We start from the raw sequence: 22,384 nt of genomic DNA, 5'->3' as shown, positions 1-22,384 counted from the left end.
TACAAAATCAGCCTACTACAGAAAGATGTGTGACAAAAGAAATAATGACACTTCATGGATTTATTAGTGAGAACAACCAATGGAATGTTGTTGAAAGAAGTGGTGTAAATGCCACTGAGAAAGTACTAGGATTGAAGAAGGCAGAAAAGAGGCTGCCATGAGAAACTGGAAGTACAAAAATTGTGAAAATACTGACTAATTAACATAGAAACACTTTAGGCAGCTCAGAATAGCCAAACAGTTGTAGATAATAAATGTAATTGGGTGATGGAAATAGAAAAATAAGACTAGAAGACAGAAATAATAGTTGCTAAAATTTTATTGTTACCTAGGAGAAATTAGGCCAATTGAAAAGTAAGAAATGGTGCAATAAGATGAGTGGAAACATGCAGCAACATTTCATGAATTTTAAACGGCTTTGCATGAACTGGAAAATATATGTGATACCAGAGGAATTCTTGTGGTCATCAGTGCAAGAGGCAGAGGAGAAAATATGCAAGCTTGTGAATGAAATTAATGTAACTGGGCAAGTTCTGCCAGATGTGTAAAGTTACTGCGGGATCAGTCTTATCTCGCATACATAAAAAATAATCACAAGTACATTTATTACAGAGTGGAAGAAACCACTGAAAGTAGGTTATGGGGTTATGGGTGACTCAGTTTGACTTTAAAACGAACAGGGGCACTTGTGAAGCAATTTTAGCATTTTGGTTAATGATAGAGAGCAGATACAGGAAGAAGATGGCGTTTATAGATTTGAAGGAGGATTCTGATAATGTGAAATGAAATAAAATGTTTTCCAGTCAAAGGCAGTGTGATGTCAACTACAGGGATAGAAGGATAATTCCCTTTCTTTGTGTAAAGCAAACTGGAGCAGTTTTCACTGATGGATTGCTACAAGAGACCAAAATCAGGTTAAAAGTAAACTAGGATCATTAATCATCAGCATCAATATTCAATTTGTATATAAATGAGGCAATGAGAGGAGCAAAGGACTATCTTAATGCAGGAGTTATTTGTCATGGACAGAAAACAACACTGTATGATTTACTGATGGCAAAGCAGTAGTTGCCAAAAGTAAACAGAAACTGAGTTAGGTGCTTAATATAACAAAACATGTGCAAGCTAAGGGTTATTATAATATGCACATAAACAAAGAGAAAACTAAGGTAAGCTGGGGGCCATGATGGGTGGATTAAACTGGAGCACGAAATTGTTTAGAGTACAACTTTGAATGAGTGCGAAACATGGACAACTAAGAAGACAGAAACAAAATGATTAGAAGCCTTTGAAATGTGGTGCTACAGGAGACTATAGACAATCATATGGACTGATCGAACAAGGAATGAAGATGTCCTCCAATGAGTCAATGAGGAAACAAGTCTAATAGAGAACACAATGGAACAAAGAGAGATAACGGTTGGGTACATACTACAATGAGTCACTGCTGATGGCATGGTAAAGGAAAAGAAATGCGAGGGTAGAAGTATATAAGGCAGATCATCAATGACGCAGGAAGCACAGTTATTCTGAAATAACTAAATCAAGCCTGGCAAAGTGTGGCTCATGAAATATTCCCCTTCAATGCACACTTCCTCCTCCAACTTTACTCAGGCGGTGTTGTCATGGCCTGGCTGCACCCTTTGGCTCATATGTTTATAAGCAATCAAGTGGGGCAGCACCTCTTCGACTTGGAAGATGCACTGCTGTTTCGTTAGTTCACTTGCTTGCCGTGTTTTGCCCAGATTTACTTTCCTAACATTGAATTTTTGTTTAGGTTGTCATTACTGTGGCCATCATTATGGTTTTGATATTGGTTATTAATGGGACTGTTTTCCTATTGCAGTTTGAAAAGAAAGAACACTGAAAACCATTTTTTTCATGGGGGGTGGAAGGTAAAGAACTTTTTTGTACACAATTGTGTTGAAGAACCCCCATGTTTAATACGAAAACCATGTCTAATACAAAACAAAGGTAGGAACCTTGCTTGACATTTCTCTTCATTCTGTGAAACAACACATGGATGTTACTCTCACGAGGAATGATGGCCTTTTGTCGACAACTAAAAAAAAAAAGAGGTACAAAAGCTGCCCGAACTCTGAAATCTTAAAGATTATTGTATGTTGTAGGCTTAAAATTAGCAACAGGTCAGAAGTGCTTCAGTGATGTCTTACTTGTGAAAGAGTCTGCAACAGAAATGGCAAAAGCATTTGGTCACAATGATGCCACTGTACATTTTAAAACAGCTCCTTTGTTATGTAACACTGTGAATTCTTGATATGTGACACAGCATAATAAAAGAAACTAACTATCTCTCCCTCCCTCCCTCCCTCCATGTGTGTGTGTGTGTGTGTGTGTGTGTGTGTGTGTGTGTGTGTGTGTGTGTGTGGGAGGAGGGGGGGGGGAGTCGTGCATGACAGCACTTACTGGACAGATCTTAGTCTACTGCTAATTTTTTTTTGCTCATAATAATGGATGACTTTGCTGTACATGAAGAGTTACTCGCTTTAGTTCTAATGCTCATTTGGATATTTTCTTATGTAATTAAAAATATTTTAATAAAATTGGTGGTTTTAAAAAGTGTTTTAACAAAATTGGTGGTTTTAAAAAATATTCTGCAAATTGTACTGATGGTGCAAAAGCTGTGATCGGTAGCGAATATGGCTTCATTGGTCACTTAAGGAAAAACAGAATAAACTGATTTTTTATTGCATTATTCATTATGAAGCACTGTGTGGGAAAAATATAAAGTTACAGTTTGCAACAAAAGCTGAAATAAAGATTCTGAATATAATACACCTAGGAAATTGACCATTATCTCATCAAAAATTTAAACAATTTTTGGTAGAAGTTGACATAGAATACAGAGACATACCTCATCATTCTAAAATTCACTGGTTGTGTGCAGGAAGATGTTTATCTTACTCTCCTTTCTCTCTCTTACAAAGAACACAGCTTTTCATGTTTTTGAGTAGGAAAGTAAAATCAGGTGCTACGAATTTGAGAATAGGCTGAAGGCTTTTCGTTTATCAGAATTTGCATTTCTAACATATTTTACATTTACAAATGATTTAATTAATACAAATTTATGTTTGCAAGGAAAGAAAAGCAGTATTTGTGATATGTTTACAGGTATAAACAGATTCTGGTGTAAATTACAACAATGAAAACTTTTGTTATTTTCTGAGTTGCTGTGAACTGAAACAAAAATAAATGGAAGTAAAATTTTCAAGATTTACTACCATTATTAGTGAAGTTTCCAGTAAGTTTCATAGTTGTTTAAAGATTTTAAGTGTATAAAGCTGGATATCATTTTCATTAATAATCCAATGAAAATTAGTCTTGGAAGTATTAGATGTGATCCTCAACTAGAAGTTTGCAGATTACAAAATCATCTATTCATACTATCCAGAACAGAAACAGATGTCTTTTTTATGCCATAAGATCAGTACTTAAAAACTACAGACCTTGTTCATAAAATATCTTTTTCCAATCAACATACATGTTCTTCAATGAAGAACATTAAATTTTCTCAATGCAGTAGTCTCCAATGAGTCATTGAAAGACCCACTTCCTTTTGCTACCAAGCAAACTGAAATCGAAATGTAGGACATGTAAAGACCAAGTTAAATAAATGTAACCTAAGTATTTAAATATCACTTTAATGTAGATATAAGAGTTGGGAGCAAGCAACAAAATAGAAAACAATGTTTTAGTAGTGTATTTCTTTTGGTATTTAGGTACAGGGTGTTGGTATTACAGAGCTCACGATTCACAATGACTGACAGTCATACGCCATGGCTGTGCCAGGGCTGTGACACCACTGCATGTGTCAAACTGGAGAGGAACAGCACTCACTGGAGAGGAATGTCTCACGAGCTATACATTGCCACGCCTGAACTACAGTTTCACCCATAGCAAATGCACAGAGCACATGTTCGGCTCTACTGCTGTCCACTTGTAATATAACGTATTTTTGGCCAGCAACCCACAACGCTAATGTTGGTGCTTTACCCAAGTTCATGGTGAAACTAAAATTTAATTTGCCAGGTCAGAGGCAACTTATTTTCTATTGGACATCATCCACACCATACATGACTTTCCTGTCAATGTCTGATATATATTATAAACTATGGGAAAAACTTCACTCTGTGTAACATCAAAAAGAACATCCAGTGGGGATAGTCACTGTCTGCCTGAAAAATAATAAAACATGGACATCAACACTCAGCACCACTACTGTCCATTACAATGCCAGCAGTTCATCTTACTGTTTCAACATGGTCATGAAAAAGGACATGGATCAGGTTGTCATTTGAATCCACTATTGCTCAAAAATTCTTGGATTACTGCAGAACAATAATTAGAGCAGAAAGTGAGTGTCATTAAAAATGTCATAAAATGGGGACTAATACAGCAGCAGCATATATCACCTTTAAATGTGAGTACATACTCTTCAACAAGCAGCCCTGCATAGAACTTCACAATATTATAGGAACCAGGACCTAAGTTTCTATTACAATGTTGTAGCATTTGTAGAATTGTTGCAGTCAGTGGGAAAATGATTACCATCTTTGTCCATTGCCATTAATAGCATCAGACGGCACTGTGTGGGGACAGGGGGTAGAACTGGTAACAACCTGAAATTAATTTTGGCACTCAACAACACATTATTACCTAAACAAGAAATAACAAACATCCTTGTACTACTATACACCCTGGAATTGCCCAACAAACTTTTGTTTCGTCCAGAATTGAGGACAACCGTAAACACACACCAATTTCCAACCAGACAAGCATTAACGACAATACAATGTTAAGTACCATGCATAATACTCCATGAATGGAAAACCAAAGGAGTGCTGGGTAATTAGACAGGGGAGTATTGATAAGGGTGCACACTAGAATATACTTATAACTGTATTGATAAAGTTTATGTACACACATTTAATTTTTCTAAAAGACACTGTTCAATTTTAAACAATATTGAGTGGTGACAAAATACTGTCTGACCATCAGTTGTTCAAATTTAATTGTTATAAACTCACTAAACACAATGATGTATGCTTCAGTATTATAAAGATGACAGAAATGTCACTGAGAGGCAACATCTGTACACATACAGTACAGAAAACACAGAAATCTACCCTCACCAATGCAGACAGAATGAAATTGAGGGAAAAGAAGGGGAGGGAGTCACTCACTGCAAAAAACAGATCTACCTCAAAATACAATATTCTTTGCCAAGTTCTTACAAATTGAGGCATTAGAAGGATATATGAAACATTCTTTCAGAGGCTGTGATATGCTTCAACTGTCTCCAATAGGCATGAATCTTCTGCTAAACATCAATTTGGCCCACCAACGAAAAAAAAAAAAAAAGTCATATTTACTACGCAGGAAGTGACGTCAGTGTTCAGTGTCAAACCACTAACAGGATGCTGTGAATTCATTTGTACATGAAAAATGTATTTTAAAAAATCTGCATAATTTAGCCTCAAACTTGCTGAAATAAGTGGATCTGTCAAGTTGGATGATTAACACTGAATGTAAAAAAAGTATAGGAAATACAATTACTCATTTGTACCACTCATTTCAGAAGTTTGAAGTGCTTCATACTTTTTTAAAAAATTGAAACAATTATTTCCAAAATTACAATAACTGGCTGTTAGTGATGGAAATAAAGAAGTATTACATCTCCACAGAAGATTCACACTGAGCTTACAAGGAAAATATTAAATTAACTGTGGGGAACATAAAGTGATAGAAGTCATTCTTTCCAAGCTCAGCCTATGAAAAGTGAAAGAATAACAGCAAAGAGTGCTGTACTATCTGTAAACTTTATTTTTGGATCCCCAATTCCAAATCAGTACGATCTGAAAGACTTCAGGAAACTGGTGTTTTTTACACAGTCACCTTTTTTTTTTTTTTTAAAAAAAAAACACTGATTACACAGTACACTGTGCAGTAGAAAACAATTAGCCATTAATGAACAGGTGGTTTTTGAGAAACAATATGTAATTTGTAACAAATATGCAATATGCATACTGAATATATCAATAAGACATTTTCAAATTAAATTCCATGAAATATTTTAATGTTTGCTATATTTACTTTCATAGATGCTTAGCAGGAGGCACAAAAAATGGGTATACTGGCTCCAGTATATGGAAAGTATTTTCTTCATAGTGGTCTTCAGTATACAAGCTAATGAACTTATGGCTCCTTAAAAAAAGGATAAGGCCAATTCCTTCCTCTGTCTGTAAAAACTCAGCTAGCACTCTTTCTGTATTAGCTTTGGTGGCAGCACGAAAAATCTGTAATACCTCCTTCCAATTCTCATGTCATATTTACCAGTTTTTCATTTACAGCCACATGCTTATATCTCTCTCCCATTTCAGTGTTTGTTCCATCCTTCCTGTTTGTGTGAGTGGTGCATCATTATTACACCTTTCTTTATTTTGTTTTTATTTACACAGATCATGTTTCATCACCATTATAATCAGAAGAAAAGGTACACAGACTCATTACATGTGAAAAAAATGGATATGGTTCTTATGAAGGAAAAATTCTGGTATCTGCTGAAATGGTTTATGGAAACAACAGAAAATGTAAATCATGTGGAGAGATTGCAACTTAAATTAGCTTCTCCTAAACAAAAATCCCGTGAGTTGCCACTGTAACATCTCCATGCGATGTTACCACTTGGTCACCATAATCTGTGCCCACTTATCGATAGGAGGATTGATGTCTCCACTTTCTGAATTTCAATTTTTGCATATTCTGAAGTCAGTACTACACTCTTTTTATGTATTATGTAACCACACATTACCAAGAAAACTTTTAAAGTGTACTCTATTCGTTTTTTACTTTTGTACAGTCTCCTGCAACAGTTTTCCTTTGATTCCTATAAAGAAATAATATGGGATACTTCGAAACCGCACAATAAGAAGTTGATGCACCATAACAACTGTGATCTAATAGTCACAATTTCATAGCAAACAGTAAACACCATTGAGTTAATAAGGGAAAACCACATGCTAGTCATATTAAAAATATTATACTTCATGCATACCTACAAAATTAGGTGGAAAGAGTGAGAGAAAGAACTTCTAAAAGACTGTGCAAGGAGCAGATCACCCATTACAAGCATATAGAAATTTTTAATATATATTGTTCCACATAAAAATGTCTAATGTGCAAAAACCAGTACCCAGCTGTTAACAGGATAATATAAAAAGTCCAGCATGCTGCTTGCCACCTGGATGTAGCTAACAGGATGAATAACAGCATTAAAACAGAATAAATGTAGGTGCAACAAATGAAGGAAACACCTCCTTTTTTGACATTTGGGCATCAGGCACTTACACACATTACTCGCCACATCTTCCTGTTGGCCCTCTGGGTCAATTGGGCAGCCATATGGTGTGATCTACATAACAAATAAATGTTTCAAGTGAAGTACTAATTGCCCATTTCTGGTTTGAGAAACAGCATGGCTGTTATCACCAAGTGATTTTCACATTTACAGAATATGAATAAAGCAATATTTTCAAACAATTATACAACAAAATAAGAACATCAAACAATATATAAATCCTTAATGGTTCTTAATTTTTGTTAAGTACATATATCACCAAGATACACAAACAGTACAAAATGCAAGACCATAACAAGACAGCTATAAAGATAGATGCAATTACAGTTGTAGTGATGTGTAATTGATGAGGAAGAAATTGTATACATGCACTTACAATGTCATGGCTATGAAAGATTGGTGCAGAGCACTGTTGCACAGATACTTGTTACAAAGGTGATTTCTTTTTGCCATATGAGATAAGATACTTAAGGACAGTAACAGAAACTTTGCTCCTAAGTGAAGGACAAAAATATTTTTAAAACCAAGTGACTGAGCAATGAAACAATTTTTGTTGGTAAAATCAATCAAATTCCTTGGCAACAAATATAAAGGAGACTATCAATGGTCCTTCATATAAACTGTAATGAAAGTTCACATGTTTCTACAAAACAGGGGACTAATTTAATAACTAACCTGTTCCACAGGCTATCAACACTCAGTCCAACCATCATCACCAGAACTGCACATTTTAGTGGAAAATGATAAGAAATCAACTGCATCCACTACGAACCATAATTTGGTGCATGTACTTTTAATACATTTAACATTGGAATGAGCTATTTTCATACTGATGAATAGTCAACAAGGGACTCAAACTAATAACCAGTGTGTTTCTATAATCCGTTTAACTACCAAGATACAGGCATCGCCTTTGTTTTCCCCACATAGAACTATGATATTTCTTACAGAACGATTTGCAGAAAAATTCTGCCCAGCTTGTACCAGCTTTGTCAGTACAATAAACGGGGTTTCATGAGACTGAAATTATGCCTAAAGAAATGCATTTCATGTACAAAGGGGAACTAATGAAGCAGCAAAAGCAACAATATTTGGAACTGATGCAATAAAGCCACATCAGCTCTCATCAAATGATAAAGAATGTGCTCATAAGCATCAAATTACACATAAATTTTAGCATACCTCCCAACAATTGAGGTCAGCTAAACTTACTGATATTAGATGCCACCTTTGTCTCATAAAGTAATGATACTGTGGCGAGTGACATAATGTGCAGAAATGGAAGGACAACAGAACACTGACAACATCTGTATTAGTTTTTGGAATATTGGTTGTTGTGACTGACTGATCTGCAGTGTAGCCGGACATCTGTGTTACGCTGGAAGGTGACAGTGTGAATATTTATCTAAACTAATCTTCGTAGTCTTAGATCTGGTGATACAGAAAGTCACTGTTGCACAGTCATGTTTAACTTTGAGGTTAATAAGTGAGTTGAAGAAGAAGTGATAAAATGTGAGAAACATCAAACAGCAGTTAGTGAAGTCACATCTAATTCTGGTATAACAGTTGGAAGTAGTAAGCCCTTATATGCCTCCAGAGCATATGTTGCCCCCCCCCCCCCCCCCCCCCCCGCCCAACACACTCCTATCTCCTGTGAATAGAGAACTCGCAATATGCAATGCATCCAGTGTACAAATTTCAGTACATTACATTTTGACATGATGCACTGCATTCGCTGATAAAAAGGTGGCCAATATCTTGGCAAGACACATACCTACAAAATTGTGATACACAACTAAAAATAATATTTGTATGAACTTACAACTCACCTCTAAATTACTACAAAGGAAAATGGAGTTCCTAAAATGATTCTAATCAATCAATGATAAATTATATGATTTTCATGCTTTTCTCATATTTTATACCAGTACCTTATACATCTAACATTCTTTTGCCTTTTGCAAATATCACCAGTGATTTATTTTATTGGTGTTCTTTTTGTTGCAAATTTAGCTTTCATTTATTTATGAAGGTGCACTAATGACTGCACTGTTGTGTGTCCACACCAACATTATAACACAGCTGCACAATTCCATCAGTAGGCCTACCCATCTATAACCCACCCTGCAATATGATGCACTTTCATTAATATTTGCAAACTTTGCTGTTGCATTAAATCTTTTAGATCAATTGCTGGATAACTAGGCCAACTATTTATGCACTAATAGAAGTTATCACATACTGTCAGTTACAATTAAACCAATTTTTATACCAATACCCTTAAATACGCCCAAGGTCAAAATCAATTCAGGTGCCAAAAGCGATGTCACTAATTTTGTGTTACAATCTGACACAAACTAGGCAAGTCACCACTTCACACTACAAGTCAAGCATGATGGTGTGCTCAGATAGTATAAATGGTCCACGCAATCACTCACAATTACAAGGAAATAAAGGTGCAAGCCTTGATCTGGCACAACCTTTTAATTGACACTAAACATTCCCTTTATTATTTACACCTAAATGTGCCAGTGGACCAGAAAGAGGTTGAACAAGCAGCCACAAAAATCTTTGTGCATAATCTGAATCCACGTATTTTGGAAGCTATTTTTATGCCATAAATATTTAACTAAATGCCAATGTCATGTGTAGTATAGCAGAAAAAAAATTTTACTTTGCTTTTAACTCTGTTTTTCACTTGAAATGTGAGTAGTAACAAAAACTATAGGCCATATGTTCATTTTTATTAAATTTAAGCCAGTACCCTCAAAATGGCCTGCACACCCACAAACAGAAACATATCATGTAGGCCTATACGTGGCCGGTCACATTCACAAGTAATGTGCAGGCATAGAAAATCTCTTATGGTTTGCCAGTTCTATCTATAGACAAAAATAAGTACTCTAATACTATTCTGTAAATGACCAGCATGTAGCCATATAAATATATAATTTTGTTTTAAATTGTAACTTCATTTTTTGTTTAATTAGTTAGCACTACATCACAGCACTTTTTGCAAAAATTATTAAGGGATCAAACTAACTAACTAAAACAGAAAAGTACCCTAGGTAACTCCAGCAGCATAGCTATGTGATCCACCTTTTCATGAAAGGCAAGAAATGTCTTCTTGTTTGCCACACATTTTGTCCTTGGTCCATTCTACTCTTAATAGACAGCAATGCCTTCTTACTTCATACAGATGGAGGTAAATTAGATATTCACTCATTTGTGAAAGGTGTCTAAAACTATCCAAGACATGCAAGCAGAACCTGATCCAGGATACTGCACCAGGCTGCTTACCCATCCTCTAAGCCCAAGTTTCACTTCACCAAATTTCTTGTTCCATATAAAAAGATATTCTCCAATGAAAAAATGTTATTCAAATCTGAAAGAAACTGTTGGAGTGCAAGCCTAATAAGTACCAGCCACAGATGAAAACCAGTAGCGCACTATTTGCAAACTTGATTTTGGCAGATGGGGAGCAACACAGAGGCTCGAAGGAGACTGCTGAGCACATGAAAATACCAGCAAGTGATTACACATAACAGCTACCCAGCTTCTGTGTAACCACTGTAGGTGTGCTAATTACATATGTTTCCGCCTTGTCCAGTACATGGTGTAAAGCACTTTTATTTCTCGTAAATTTTCATCAAAGTGAAATGCTGCACCACTGATAGTTACTTGTTCTCTAGCTCATATTCATGATAAATGTTGTGATGTAGAACAACCCACATCTGGAAACGTGCAGTTTGGATACAAAATAAGTTTGAAAATTGGATCACTTTTATATCTTCCACTCCAAGGTATGGTAGAGCTGCCCAACGCATATGTATTGCAAACATTTTCTGGATCAGCTCAGTCCATCACATACTATTTTCGTATGACTAAAATAACAGCAGCAAGACACTGGTACATTCACAACTAGGTGGGTTGGCTGTGGAGTTCCACAGGTGCCCACCAGCTTTTGTGGACCTTGTGTATTAAAGCATGTGGCACAGATACACCTCATGCAATTAACACTAGGGTCACCAAGTGGAGCAGCTCCTGTAGGGCACAGAGGTAAGAGCTCATGGTCACCACTGTGTGCATAGTGCGAAGTGAGAAATTTGAAAGTGATGCAACAATCTTACATTTCAGGGCATGGGTTTCTTATCAAAACTATAGCTACTATGCCTCTTCCACAATGCACAGAAATCTGTAATAATAATTGTAAAACACCCTTTATGAAGAAGCTATGTGATATACGAGATGCCAAGGAGAAACATCTTTAACCTACATTTGAAAACACTTGTACTGGCTTACAGAAATTGTCAGACTTTTATAGCTGCATATTTCACCCCATTCTGCACAAAAGATAGTTTCATTAAATGGTAATGCATATCTTTTTTCCTTCCAGTGACTCACTTATCAATATCTCTGTTATGCTCAAACTCAGATGTAGGCCAATTGTTGATAAATTTCATAAGTGAATAAACGTAAAATGAGGATATGATCAATACTCCCAGATGCTGAAAGAGATGCCTGCAAGATGCATATGAGCAAGCTCCAAATGTAATTCTAATTACTTCCTGTTGTGCAATGAATCCTTTTTGCCTAAGGGAGGAGATAGCCACAATATTATCCCAGAAGACATCAGTGAATGGAAATACACAAAATATGTTAACTTACTGATTTTCATATCCTCAAAGTTGCTAACTATTGTTACGGCAAAAGCAGCCAAACTTATGTCTTAGCAGGTCTCCTGAATGTTTTTCCTGCAGGCCTATAATTTTTCATTAGTATGAACACCTCAGAAATTTGAACATTCCACATTGTTTATTATATCTTGTTGGTATACTAGATTAAAAGGAGATAGGATTTTTTTTTTTTTTTCGACAGTATAAAATTGGAAGAGTTTTTAAATCCACCTCATTTATGCAAAACCAGTCTGTAATATTCACAAGAACATCATTTACTATTTTCTCCATTGATGCTTCTATGCTTGGCTTCAAAATAATCATATGCAAGGAGAACTACTAATGCCTTCTGATTCAAATAAAATGTCAGAGCATTAACATAAAGCAAGAACAGTAGCGGTCCAGTGGTCAAACCCTGTGGGACTCCCACTGTAACGCAAATCACAGGACATCATTTTTTGTAGTACTTTAACAGCCTAGGGTAACTTTATACATTGTGATTCTTAAATAAAAATATAAACAGGCATGTGCTGAACTGTGTATTCCATAAAAAAAACCTTCTATAATGGAGTATTATGACTGCCATCAGTAACCCACAGAAGATACCAATGAGTGATCTTTTATTACTTAAAGATTTTATTGTGTGTCCAATAAATGCATAAATTGCTGAACTGGAAGAGTAGTCCTTTGGAAATCCAAAGTGTGATCGACTATGTATCATATTAGTACACAGGTGAATAACAACCCTGAATTACATTGCTGTCTAAGCTGAATTACATTACTTTCTTAAAATACCCAGAAATAAGAAAGAATCAGACAGTATCCGTTAAAAATAATTCATCAGCCCTGAAACTGAACAAAATTTTAATAAATAAGCAAAGACCATCTGGATCACAGTGTGATGCAGGCCGTGTTTGTTTGTTTATTTTACAGCTCATGTTTTCTAGACATGCTGTCAATTATGAACAAAATTTGCTATAATACACACAGGATCAACTGAAACATGTAACAGTCATGGTTTTGACATGTGATGTAACTGTGTTGTGTTATGTGATGACACAGTTAGGCAATATATTTCAAATGCGTTATATCTAAAGAGGGCATTTTGTGATGTGTAGTTGCACTCTCTACTGACGAATGTTGATGTTTTAAAAGTCGATTTTATGTGATCATATATTATTTGTCTGTTTTGTAACTAAAACTGTGTCTCTGGAGTTTTGTCAGTGAATAAGTGTAGTGTCTATAGTTATTGGCTACAGACTTGTTTCTGGCTTTGGAATTGTTAGGTTGCCATCTTAATAATGGCTGGATACTTAATTTTTATTAACAAATATCTGCTCCAATTGCTACTGACATTAGATTATATTTGGTTTTCATTCATAGATCCAAAAATGTGAGATGATTCTCGTGGGCATGGAACAAGTCATAAAGTATAATGTATAAAAAAAAAAAAAATTATTGAATATAATACTCACTACCCTGATCATATGTCAGGAGATTGTCAATACAGGTTAGTACATTACAGTAAGTTGGAACTGCTAATATTTACAGAATTAATACATTGTCAGAATGAAACATAGTCATGCACTATTCATTGTACACTAAGTACCTAATCTTGATTGCTGTGGCTAAATGTTATCAAAACTGAAATCCGAGATTTTTACTGAAGCTGGTCTAACAGTCCCTGTTAAGATCATGTATAGAGTAGAATGAGTTGCCTATCAAAAGGTCTTTCAAACTCTGTTTAAACTGTGCTTTATCTGAAACCAAGTTTTTAATGGTTGCTGGTAATTTACTGAAAATGTGTGTTCATGAATACTGGACACAGTTTTGGACCAAGGTAAGTGATTTTAGGTCTTTATGTAGATTGTTCTAATTCATAGTATTGGTACTGTGTACTGAGCTATTGGTTGGAAACAGAGATACATTATTTACAGCAAATCTGATTAAGGAATAAATATATTGAAAAGCAGTGGTTAGAATACAACGGTCCTTGAACAGGTTTCTACACGATGCTCTTGAAGTTACACCACAAATGAGTCTTATTACACACTTTTGCACACTAAAAACTTTTGCTCAGTTTGACGATTTACCCCAGAATATGATCTTGTTATGACATAATAGAATGAAAGTAAGCAAAATATGCAAGCTTTTTTATATTTATATCTGCAACATCTGACATCATTATCACTGCAAATACAGACTTGTTTAGGCGCTTCAGCAATTCTGTGGTATGCCGTTCCCAACTCAACTTATTATCGAGTTCTAATCCCAGAAATTTAACACTGTCAACCTCTTCAATCTGTATGTCTTCATATGTTATACACATGTTGGAAGGAAATCTCTTACACGTTCTGAACTGCATATAGTGGGCCTTTTTAAAGTTTAATGAGACTGAATTAGCTTTAAACCATTTATTAATGTCAGTGAAAATTTGATTAGCAGCCATTTCTCAATCTGTACTTGACTTGCCTCTTACTGCAATGTTTGTATTATTTGCAAACAAAATAAACTTAACATCCAGCAATGTAACGGATGAGAGGTCATTAATGTACACGAGAATACACAATGGGCTCAACATGGAATCTTGAGGAACACCACATGTACGAGGTGCATTCAAGTTCTAAGGCCTCCGATTTTTTTTTTCTAATTAACTACTCACCCGAAATCGTCGACGTAATCGCCCTGCAGATGTACACATTTTTCACAACGTTGATGCCATGATTCCATGGCAGCGGCGAAGGCTTCTTTAGGAGTCTGTTTTGACCACTGGAAAATCGCTGAGGCAATAGCAGCACGGCTGGTGAATGTGCGGCCACGGAGAGTGTCTTTCATTGTTGGAAAAAGCCAAAAGTCACTAGGATCCAGGTCAGGTGAGTAGGGAGCACAAGGAATCACTTCAAAGTTGTTATCACGAAGAAACTGTTGCGTAACATTAGCTCGTTGTGCGGGTGCGTTGTCTTGGTGAAACAGCACACGCGCAGCCCTTCCCGGACGTTTTTGTTGCAGTGCAGGAAGGAATTTGTTCTTCAAAATATTTTCGTATGATGCGCCTGTTACCGTAGTGCCCTTTGGAACGCAATGGGTAAGGATTACGCCCTCGCTGTCCCAGAACATAGACACCATCATTTTTTCAGCACTGGCGGTTACCCGAAATTTTTTTGTTGGCGGTGAATCTGTGTGCTTCCATTGAACTGACTGGCGCTTTGTTTCTGGATTGAAAAATGGCATCCACGTCTCATCCATTGTCACAACCAACGAAAAGAAAGTCCCATGCATGCTGTCGTTGCGCGTCAACATTGCTTGGCAACATGCCACATGGGGAGCCATGTGGTCATCTGTCAGCATTCGTGGCACCCACCTGGATGACACTTTTCGCATTTTCAGGTTGTCATGCAGGATTGTGTGCACAGAACCCACAGAAATGCCAACTCTGGAGGCGATCTGTTCAACAGTCATTCGGCGATCCCCCAAAACAATTCTCTCCACTTTCTCGATCATGTCGTCGGACCGGCTTGTGCGAGCCCGAGGTTGTTTCGGTTTGTTGTCACATGATGTTCTGCCTTCATTAAACTGTCGCACCCACGAACGCACTTTCGACACATCCATAACTCCGTCACCACATGTCTCCTTCAACTGTCGATGAATTTCAATTGGTTTCACACCACGCACATTCAGAAAACGAATAATTGCATGCTGTTAAAGTAAGAAAAAGTCACCATTTTAAGTATTTAAAACAGTTCTCATTCTCGCCGCTGGCGGTAAAATTCCATCTGCCGTACGGTGCCGCCATCTCTGGATGTATTGACAATGAACGCGGTCTCATTTTAAAACAACGCGCATGTTTCTATCTCTTTCCAGTCTGGAGAAAAAAAATCGGAGGCCTTAGAACTTGAATGCACCTCGTAATTCCCAATCAAATGAAGACTGGTTGCTTACTGCACAAGCATTTCCTGTTAGGCAAGACTTGAACCACTTGGCAGCATGGCCAGTGACACCATAATATTTTAATTTACTTAAGAGATTGCTGTGATTCACACAGTCAAAGGCTTTTGACAGGTCATAGAAAATGCCAGTAGCCTCAAATTTTTAATCTAATAAATTAAGTACATTCTTGCTGTATGTAAAAATAGCTTTCTCTATACTGGGACCCTTAAGGATCCCAAACTGTGACTTGGACAATATATTAGTTGCACTCAGATGCTTAAGGATCCACTTAAACACAACTTTTTCAAATATTTTGGAAAAAGTCAGCAAAAGTGGAATCGGTCGATAGTTCGACGGCATCTCTTTATCCCCTTCTTGTGAAGAAGCTTAAAATCAGCATATTTTAGGAAGTCTGGAAATGTTCCACTAATAACTTAAGACGGGTTAACTCGCATTGGCACTCTTTGAATAACTTCATTGATATGTTATCATAACCACTAGAATACTTGGATTTTATGATGGATGCTACTTCTTTGGGAGACATGAGTGTAATTTCCATTTTACTGATCTTATTTGTAAATACTGGTCTCAGGTACTCCACTGCAATCTTTATCGAATCTGATAACCCCAAGCTGTAGTAACAGAAACAAAGTACTTGTTGAAGAGGTTTGCAGCACTACATGCACTTGTTACCAATGTCTCATTTCTTTTCAGATCTATTTGTTCTTCTTCCTTTTGGCCCCATCTGTGTCTATCTTCACTATATCCCATATAGTTTTTACTTTGTAGACTGATGTAATTATCTTTTTCTCATAATAGAGCTGCTTAGATTTTTGGATTACTTGCTTCAATATTCTGCAGTATTCTGTGTAATGCATAACAATGCTAACATCAGAGAGTTATACTGAGGCCACTACTGATTTCGGTCTTATATTCAGCCATTTTCAGATGGTCCTGAAAAATATTCTGTAAAGAAACAACTTCCAAATAATAAAAGAACAAGACAGATTGATTTAAAATGTTACATGCTCCATGATACCATGAGATATCTCACAAAGTTGAGTAATGATGAACTACCTCCATTTGGCTTGTACTTTTTATCACTATATCTTGTTTCTTTACAGCATAATTTTTCAAATCACCACTAGGAACAGGCCTAATATGAAGGCCGAAAGCAGTAGTGGACTCGACAGTTGCGGAATCAGCACACATAAAAACTAGTATTTATTTTTTGTTTTGCACTTGTCACCAGTTACAGATGTGACAAGCAAATTCACTAGTAGGTGGTTGCACTGCACAATGTATGCTGATATGCCAACAACAACAAAGTCTGCTGACCAAGTATGTCAAGAGCCAGGTTTTTGTGGATTTATGAAGTAAACCAAAGTAGTTGTATTTTGGACCAGAGACAAATATATGTGGCATTGTCACCATGACAATGTTTGGTGACCTATTTGGAGGAATTTCTGTTTTGAGAACTCTAGGCTGATAATTTGTGATATTGTTTTGTTGAATTATAATGGTTTCTGCTATTTATTTTATTGGGTGCATAATTCTTTGGGTGCATGCTGGTCGATGCCTGTTAGCATTTTGTGCCAGACCTGATTTTGTGTCGTCTAACTTTGGTTGGTAAGTACACTGCCTCCCCCCCCCCCCCTCGTAAGGAGTATGGCACTTGTGTTTAATTTATGTGCATGATTGTGTTTTGGTTGTATACAGACATTGCTGTTAATGGAGCCCTTTTATGAGTTTGTGGACTGTTTTGCAACTTAATAAAGAGTAAAATAGATTGGTGGGTAACACTAAGTTTGTTCCAGCTATCTTTGTCAAGTTAGGTTTTTAATAATAGATTAGTGATGTTTGGTTCTCTGGGTAAAAGGTTTTTTCACAAGAGTTAGTACGGTGAGTTTTGCTTTTTGTGAAGTTTTCAATACCAGTTCTTCGAATAAGTTGTGCTTTCATGGAATCATGGACTTCATTCTAGCCAAATAGGTCAAGTGATGTTTTCTATACCAGTTTGTTTCTTTTTAGCAAGTTCTTGTTTTCAGATATTGAGAACTTCGTCTGAGCTATATACACTCCTGGAAATGGAAAAAAGAACACATTGACACTGGTGTGTCAGACCCACCATACTTGCTCCGGACACTGCGAGAGGGCTGTACAAGCAATGATCACACGCACGGCACAGTGGACACACCAGGAACCGCGGTGTTGGCCGTCGAATGGCGCTAGCTGCGCAGCATTTGTGCACCGCCGCCGTCAGTGTCAGCCAGTTTGCTGTGGCATACGGAGCTCCATCGCAGTCTTTAACACTGGTAGCATGCCGCGACAGCGGGGACTTGAACCGTATGTGCAGTTGACGGACTTTCAGCGAGGGCGTATAGTGGGCATGCGGGAGGCCGGGTGGATGTACCGCCGAATTGCTCAACACGTGGGGCGTGAGGTCTCCACAGTACATCGATGTTGTCGCCAGTGGTCGGCGGAAGGTGCACGTGCCCGTCGACCTGGGACCGGACCACAGCGACGCACGGATGCACGCCAAGACCGTAGGATCCTATGCAGTGCCGTAGGGGACCGCACCGCCACTTCCTAGCAAATTAGGGACACTGTTGCTCCTGGGGTATCGGCGAGGACCATTCGCAACCGTCTCCATGAAGCTGGGCTACGGTCCCGCACACCGTTAGGCCGTCTTCCGCTCACGCCCCAACGTCGTGCAGCCCGTCTCCAGTGGTGTTGCGACAGGCGTGAATGGAGGGACGAATGGAGACGTGTTGCCTTCAGCGATGAGAGTCGCTTCTGCCTTGGTGCCAATGATGGTCGTATGCGTGTTTGGCGCCGTGCAGGTGAGCGCCACAATCAGGACTGCATACGACCGAGGCACACAGGGCCAACACCCGGCATCATGGTGTGGGGAGCGATCTCCTACACTGGCCGTACACCACTGGTGATCGTCGAGGGGACACTGAATAGTGCATGGTACATCCAAACCGTCATCGAACCCATCGTTCTACCATTCCTAGACCGGCAAGGGAACTTGCTGTTCCAACAGGACAATGCACGTCCGCATGTATCCCGTGCCACCCAACGTGCTCTAGAAGGTGTAAGTCAACTACCCTGGCCAGCAAGATCTCCGGATCTGTCCCCCATTGAGCATGTTTGGGACTGGATGAAGCGTCGTCTCACGCGGTCTGCACGTCCAGCACGAACGCTGGTCCAACTGAGGCACCAGGTGGAAATGGCATGGCAAGCCGTTCCACAGGACTACATCCAGCATCTCTACGATCGTCTCCATGGGAGAATAGCAGCCTGCATTGCTGCGAAAGGTGGATATACACTGTACTAGTGCCGACATTGTGCAAGCTCTGTTGCCTGTGTCTATGTGCCTGTGGTTCTGTCAGTGTGATCATGTGATGTATCTGACCCCAGGAATGTGTCAATAAAGTTTCCCCTTCCTGGGACAATGAATTCACGGTATTCTTATTTCAATTTCCAGGAGTGTATGTAAAGTGAAATTTCTGATACTAGCTTTTAGCACATTTCTTTGTATGTTGCTATCACGGAGTTCAGTTTACCCACTTTGGTTAACTGTAGTTGGCGACACCAATTCTGTGGATTTCATGTAATATTGGCTTACTGAAATTTTGGGTAAGCTTCTGTTTGGGTATGTATTCCATATTAGGGATGTCATTTAGCTAATTTGTCTTCATGATGCCATATGAAAACAGCAAATGAAAATAGGCACAGTAAGCTCATTCACTTATACATTTATCACCAAAGTTTGCAATAACCCTAATAGCATAAGAAGCTGAACTCAAACATTTCAGCAATTCATCAATGTGCTTCTTCATATTCAATCTCTCTTCAATGCACACACTCAAACATTTGGAATATTCTGCCTTAGTTAGACTTCTGTTCAGACTCTATATTTATTAATGGTGTTGTGCTATTTACTGTCCAGAACTCTACATGCTGTTTTTATCAAAATTTAATGAGAGTCCATTTGAGAGAACCACTTAATAATTTTCTGAAAGACATTATTTACAATTTCCTCAGCTAATTCTTGTTTGTTGGGTGTGACTACCATACTTGTATCATCAGCAAAAAGAACTAGTTTTGTATCTTCATGAATCTAGATTCGCAAGTCACTAACATACAAGTTGAACAACAAGGGGCCCAACACTGAATCTTGTAGGATCCCATTCTTGATACCTCCCCAATTTGAGGAATCTGCCAGTTTTTGCACATTATATGAACTGTTTATTTCAACCTTGTGTACTCTTCCAGTTAAATATGAATAAACCATTTGCGCACTGTCCCACTCATACCACAATACTTAAGCTTGGCTAGAAAAATTCTATGATTTACACAATCAAAAGCGTTAGAGAGATCACAGAAAATCCCAATTGCTGGCGTTCAGTTATTCAGAACATTTAATATTTGATCAGTGAAAGCATATACAGCATTTTCTGTTGAAAAGCCTATCTGAAAACCAAACTGGCATTTTGTTAGTACTTTATTTTTCCAAATATGTGATATTACTCTTGAATACATTTCTTTTTTAAGAAATTTGGACAATGCTGTCAGAAGTGAGAGTGCATGGTAGTTGTTGGCATCAGACCTACCCTCCTTTTTATGCAATGCTTTAACAATAGCAAATTCCAATCTATCAGGAAAAATGCCCCATTTCGTTGAGCTATTATATATGTGACTGAGAATCCTACTTACATGCTGGGAACAAGGTTTTAGTATTTTGTTGTCAATCCCATCAATTTCATGCGAGCTTTTACTTTGGAGCAAGTTTATTATTTTTCTTACTTCAGAAGGAGGTGTGGGTAGAATTTCAATTTCACCAAATTGCATAGGTACTGCTTCTCCCATATATAGCTAACTAACATCTGGATCCTATTTTCTCCACGACATTTAAAAAAACAGTTATTAAAAATATTTCCAAACTGTGACTTTCTGTTAAATTTTTCATTCAGTTTGATGGTAATACAGTCTTCCTGTACTCTGGGTTACATAGTTTCCCTTTCAATAATATTTCAAATTGTTTCAATTTTATTATCACAGGTACTAATCTCAGACACAATACACCCACTTCTGGACCTTATAATTACTTTCTTTAATACAATACTGTAGTATTTTTACATTTTGTCTGTTTCTGGGTCATTACTCTTTCTTGTTATTAGATACATTTTCCTTTCCTGGCTACAAGATATTTTTATACCATTCGTAAGCCATGGTTTTTTACATGGTTTCTTACAATTATATTTCAGTATCTTTTTAGGGAAACTATTTTCAAAAATACTCACAAACACATCGTGAAAGAAGGTATATTTTAAATTAGCATCAGGTTCCCGGTACACCACATGTCAGTCCAACTGCTGCAGGCTTTCCATAAAATTTGCAATTGTTAAATTGTTAGTTGAATGCACTAGTTTGGAGGACTTTTTGCATTACTGTATGGAGCTATGTCATACTGTAGCTAGAATCGTGATCAGAAAGACCATTGTTCACAGGATAAATGTTTATTTCATTGAATTTATCTTGGTCTACAAACATATTATCTATAAGTGTGCTGCTTTTCTGTACTACCTGAGAAGGAAAATCAATAATTGTTACCAAATTGAAAGAACTGAGTAATACTTCAAGATCATTCTTCCTATCAGAGTCTTCCAGAATATCTATACTGAAATCCCCACAAATAAAATTTGCTCCCTTCTGTCTGACAGCACAATAAGGAGTACTAGTATTTAAGAACTAGTTGAAAATTTTCCAATGTGGACCTAACCACAACTACAATTATAAAATTACCATTATTTAGTTTAAGCTCATAGGCACACATTTCTGAATGTGGCTCTACACAATTTTTTTGGTTTCCCAATTTTTCACTCTATGACAAAATTTAACATATAGGAAACTCCTCCTTTTTCCACATTGTCTCTACTTACGTGTGCTGAAAGCTTATATCAACTTACATTTACCTTTTCCACATCTGTGAATACACGATGTTCAGACAGGCATAGTACAGCTATTGCATTCTCTGTTTCTAATCTTCCAAACAAACATGAAGTTCATCTACTTTTTTTTATAATCCCCTGATATTCTGATGAAATATACTAAAAAATATTTTGCACTGTACTTTTTTAAGAATCTTATGATATTTCTTTCAATCTTGTATCACTGGACACTGATCTTACCCTAAAAAAGAAGCACTCCCATAAGTTTCAGTGGCCTCCTTTAAGAATTTTGCTATCAACTTAGCCAATTTACCCTTGCCTTTCTTACTGAGATGCAGGCTATGAAAACCCACCTATCAGTAGCATCAACAGGAGCCGAACCCGTCTGATGCAGTAGCCGCCTGAAGCAGCTGATCCAACACTATATTGACCCTCCTTACAGA

The 22,384-nt window shown here is 37.3% G+C and overlaps 1 protein-coding gene across 2 annotated transcripts in view; it reads right to left on the bottom strand.

Annotated features, from left to right (window-relative positions):
* The window catches only part of LOC126183825 (protein lap1), a 180,142-nt gene that overhangs the window by 143,833 nt on the left and 13,925 nt on the right, over positions 1-22,384 (bottom strand). The window contains exon 2 of one of the 2 annotated variants that reach the window (XM_049926079.1): positions 7,369-7,432. The exons of the other annotated variant lie outside the window; for it this stretch is intronic. The gene's annotated coding sequence lies outside the window, so the exon portion shown is untranslated. The remainder of the gene's footprint in view (positions 1-7,368; positions 7,433-22,384) is intronic. 2 annotated transcript variants of the gene reach the window in all.

The sequence above is a fragment of the Schistocerca cancellata genome, chromosome 4, assembly GCF_023864275.1.
Source record: "Schistocerca cancellata isolate TAMUIC-IGC-003103 chromosome 4, iqSchCanc2.1, whole genome shotgun sequence".
Lineage (NCBI taxonomy): Eukaryota > Metazoa > Arthropoda > Insecta > Orthoptera > Acrididae > Schistocerca > Schistocerca cancellata.
This window is presented reverse-complemented; position numbering and strand designations above follow the sequence as displayed.